The sequence below is a fragment of the Micropterus dolomieu genome, linkage group LG06 (assembly GCF_021292245.1).
Source record: "Micropterus dolomieu isolate WLL.071019.BEF.003 ecotype Adirondacks linkage group LG06, ASM2129224v1, whole genome shotgun sequence".
Taxonomy (NCBI): Eukaryota; Metazoa; Chordata; class Actinopteri; order Centrarchiformes; family Centrarchidae; genus Micropterus; species Micropterus dolomieu.
Window position 1 is genome coordinate 1,228,800 of NC_060155.1, and position 4,954 is coordinate 1,233,753.

Here is a 4,954-nt window from a genome sequence, read left to right on the forward strand (position 1 = left end):
TGGTGGGGTAGTAAGGTACTATGAGCTCTTTAAGATAAGATGGTGCCTGACCATTAAGAGCTTTGTAGGTAAGAAGAATGATTTTAAATTCTATTCTGGATTTTACTGGAAGCCAATGCAAAGAAGCTAAAACAGGAGAAATATGATCTCTTTTCCTGGTTCCTGTCAGAACACGTGCTGCAGCATTCTGAATCAGCTGAATAGTCTTAATGGACTTTTTTGAGCAGCCTGATAATAAGGAATTGCAGTAATCCAGCCTAGAAGTAACAAATGCATGGACTAGTTTTTCTGCATCATTTTTAGACAGGATGTTCCTGATTTTCGCAATATTATGTAGGTGAAAAAAGGCGGTCCTTGAAATTTGCTTAATGTGAGACTTAAACGACATGTCCTGATCAAAGACAACTCCAAGATTCCTCACAGTGGTGCTGGAGGCCAGGGCGATGCCATCAAGGGAAACTATATCTTTAGATAATGCGTCACAGAGGTGCTTAGGCCCCAGAACAATAACTTCAGTTTTATATGAGTTTAATATTACAAAATTACAGGTCATCCAGGTTTTAACATCCTGAAGGCACATTTGAAGTTTAGCTAACTGATAAGTATCATCTGCATAACAATGAAAGCTTATGGAATATTTCCTGATAATATTGCCTAAAGGAAGCATATATAAAGTGAACAGGATTGGTCCGAGCACAGATCCTTGTGGAACTCCATGACTAACTTTGGCATGCATGGAGGACTCATCATGTACAAACTGAAATCGATTTGATAAATAGGACTTAAACCAGCTTAGAGCGGTTCCTTTAATGCCAATGAAATGTTACAGTCTGTGCAATAGGATCTGATGGTCAATGGTATCAAATACATCACTAAGATCTAATAAAATCAGTACAGAGACAAGTCCTTTGTCTGATGCAATAAGGAGGTCGTTGGTAATTTTCATCAGTGCTGTCTCTGTGCTATGATGAACTCTAAATCCTGACTGAAAATCCTCAAATAAACTATTGCTCTGTAGAAAGTCACACAGCTGTTTAGCAACTGCTTTCTCCAGAACCTTAGAGAGAAATGGAAGGTTAGATATAGGTCTATAGTTGGCTAAAACATCTGGATCAAGTTTGGGCTTTTTCAGCTACTTTAAAGTACTGTGGTACATAGCCTGTTGATAAAGATAGATTGATCATATCTAGTATAGAAGTGCTGACTTAGGGTAAAACATCTTTAAGCAGCCTAGTCGGGATGGGGTCTAAGAGGCAGGTTGATGGTTTAGATGAAGAAATTATTGAAGTTAGTTGGTAAAGATTGAGGGAAGCAAAGCAGTTTAGACATATTCAGTTTTTAAGGTTCCTGAGTTTAGAGATAAGTCGGTGCCAGTTAAGGGCAGGTCTTGGTGAATTTTGTTTCTAATAGTTAGAATTTTATCATTAAAGAAGCTCATGAAGTCCTATTTTCCTCAATTAATGATGAGTAGTACGCTGCTCTGGCATTATGGAGGACCTTTGAGTTTTAAGACTATCTTGCCAAATTAAACGAAAATTTTCCAGTTTGGTGGAACGCCAATTCCTCTCAAGTTTCCACGATATTTGCTTTAATTTGCGAGTTTCAGTATTATACCATGGAGCTAACCGTCTTTGTTTTATTATTATCTTTTTTAGAGGGGCTACAGAGTCGAGTGTCATTCGCAGCGAGCCTGCAGCACTATCAACAAGATGATCGATTTGGGAGGGACTGAAACTAGCATAGGAGTCCTCCGTTACTTTGTGACTTGATAATGGATTTAGAGCTGATGGAATCGCATCCTTAAATTTAGCTACAGCACTATCAGACAGACGTCTTGTATAGAAATTTTTGCCCAATGGCGTGTAGTTCAGCAATACAAACTCAAAAGTTATCAAACAGTGGTCAGATAAAGAGGGATTCTGTGGGAACACTATTAAATGTTCATTTTCAATACCGTATACCAAAACAAGGTCGAGGGTGTGGTTAAAACAGTGAGTCGGTTCATGAACGATCTGAGAGAAGCCAAAGGAATCTAACAGAGAGTTAAACTCAGTCCTAAAGCTGTCATTCTCAACGTCCACATGAATATTAAAATCCCCTACAATAATAACTCTGACAAAAACTCTGCAAATTCAGATAAGAATTGAGAGTATGGACCAGGTGCTCGTTACTCTATAACAAAAAGAATTGGTTGCAGTGATTTCCAACTTGGGTGTGAAAGACCAAGAACAAGGCTTTCAAATGAGTTATAGTTTAGTTTAGGTTTAGAGCTGATTAGTAGGCTAGAGTCGAAGATAGCTGCAACTCCACCTCCTCGGCCTGTGCCTCGAGGAATGTGAGTATTAATATGACTGGGAGGGGTGGATTCATTTAGGCTAACATATTCTCCATCACCCAGCCAGGTTTCAGTAAGACAAAATAAATCAATATCATAATCTGATATTATTTCATTTACTAGTACACCTTTAGAAGAGAGAGATCATTGATGTTTAATTTTCCTATTAGTTTGCACTATTGCGCTTGTGATTTTAAGTTTTATGAGGTTTTTATGCACAGCTCCTCTTCTGTTTACCTTTGATTTAAATTATTTTGATGGTTGGGGGGCAGACACCATCACTATAGGATTTTCACTAAGTAACTCCTGGAATGGAGGAGCAGAGAAGTGTGTTAGACTGCGACTCTGCGTAGGGTAACTGCTGAATTAGAAGGGCAGAGAAGTGTGTTAGACTGCGACTCTGCTCCTGGTCTCAGCTCTGGGTTGTCATGGATTTGGTCCACTAATAAACTTGGCCAAATTTCTAGAAATGAGAGCTGCTCCTTCCCAAGTGGGATGGATGCCGTCTCTCCGAATCAGACCAGGTCTTCCCCAGAAAGTCTGCCAATAATCTACAAAGCCCACATCGTTTGCTGGACACCACCTCGACAACCAGCGGCGGAATGACGACATGCGGCTATACATGTCATCACTGGTCAGATTTGGCAGGGGTCCAGAGAAAACTAGACCGATGTCGGTGTCCGACATTGTTTTTGCATGTACACACTGACTCAACATTAATCTTAGTGACCTCCGATTGGCGTAACCGGGAGTCATTACCAGCCGACGTGAATAACAATCTTACTGTATTTACGTTTATCCTTAGCCAGCAGTTTCAAATAAGACTCAATGTCGCCCGCTCTGGCCCCAGGGATGCACTTAACTATGGCCGCTGGCTTCGCTAACTTCACGTTTGTCAAAATAGAGCTGCCAATGATCAGAGTTGGTTTCTCAGCGGGTGTGTCGCTGAGTGGGGAAAATCTGTTAGAAATGTGAACAGGTTGATGGTACCCCATGGGCTTTGAATGCTTACGACTATTCCTCTTTCGGACAGTCACCCAGCCCCCCCTTCCACAGGAGATGCCGAGGGACGGCTACCACAGGCTAACTCAGGCCGTTCCGCACCGACTACCGGGGACTGGCTAGCTACAGTAGCTAGACTGATCTATCAAGGTGCGGAGCCGGACTTCTAAATCACTGAGCCTCGCCTCCATATCTAAAAATAAACTACACTTATTACACGTGCGAACAGCAGTCACTAAAAGATGGAAAGAACTGTGAGTGCTTAGGCAAAATTACTGTAAGAATAAGTGTTTAGTGGGTAGTTGGCCGCTGTAATCTAACAAATGTAACTGGTATTTAGCGAGAGCAGCACAACACGCTACCAACACACAAGCACCGGAAACGGAAATGAGTCAACACGCTTACCGCAGTACGTCAGCAACGTCAGAACCTCCACATGTGGTAATGGTCTTCTAAATCTGTTGCACCAGGACAGGGATCATGGCTGATGACATATTTTAGAGGTCCTGACTTTTGTTTATTGGCTGGCCCATGGGGTATCTTATCCAGTGATGTTCCATGTTGAAGTGTCCTTGGGCAAGATACTGAATCCGCTGTTCCACCAGTGTATGAATGTGTGTGAATGCAAATGTAGTGTAAAAGCGCTTTGAGTGGTCGAAAATTGTGCCTTATTGAAGGCACAGGAGGTTGGGCCAAACTTCTGATCAGAAGTTGCCCTGGCCTGTGAATTCCTCTACAATGTGTGCCTTACTCATGGAGATATCTTGGAAGAGCCAGAGCTCCAGCCTGAAGAACCCCCTGCTCTACCTGACAAGCATGCCATCCGGGAGAGGAGTGGGGCCAACTTGAGGGATGTGCTATGTGCCCACATATTGGCACCCCATCAACTTCAGGCCCTTTTCATATGCCAGATTATGAATATTTTACTTGAGTCAAATTCCCTTTAGTTTACATTTATTACCAACTAAAACAACTCTGCTATACCTTTTAGAACATTTTCTTTGCAACCTGTTGAACATTTGACTTTGTGGACAATAAATCCATAAATTACCTCATACTTGACTTCTGTGATTCTTGTTTGTTATGGAAATGTTCTGACACTAAAAAATTACATTACAACACACATTTGTTCTGCACCCTCAAAACCCATTTATGGCAAACCCTTTCAACACTCATGCTGGAAATCTTAAATCAAAGATCTCCGCACTGAGAGTTGCTTTACATCCGTGTACAAAGAAGGTGGATGAACGCCAATACCAATTTAAATGCAATCAGCTCATATTGGCTTACTGAATAGGACTGAACAGTCGTTCAGTATGATAAAAAAACAAAACATGCACAGGCAATTCACATCTGTTGTACACTACAATGCAATTACAGTTACATTTAAACTTACCCTGTAGTGCTTCAAACCTTCGACTAACTGTTCATAACAGCTCTGTCGTTGAATGAGGACATGGTAAAGTATTGCTTTCCTCACAAATTCATCTTTGTTGGCCATACTGACAGGGTTTGGAAGACCTCCGATTTGGTATCTCCATGGGTCACTGTTGTGGGGACAGCCCGGCTGACGGTGAGTGTCCTGTTCTTTTCTCGTTTTCTTTTTTCCACTGTTTT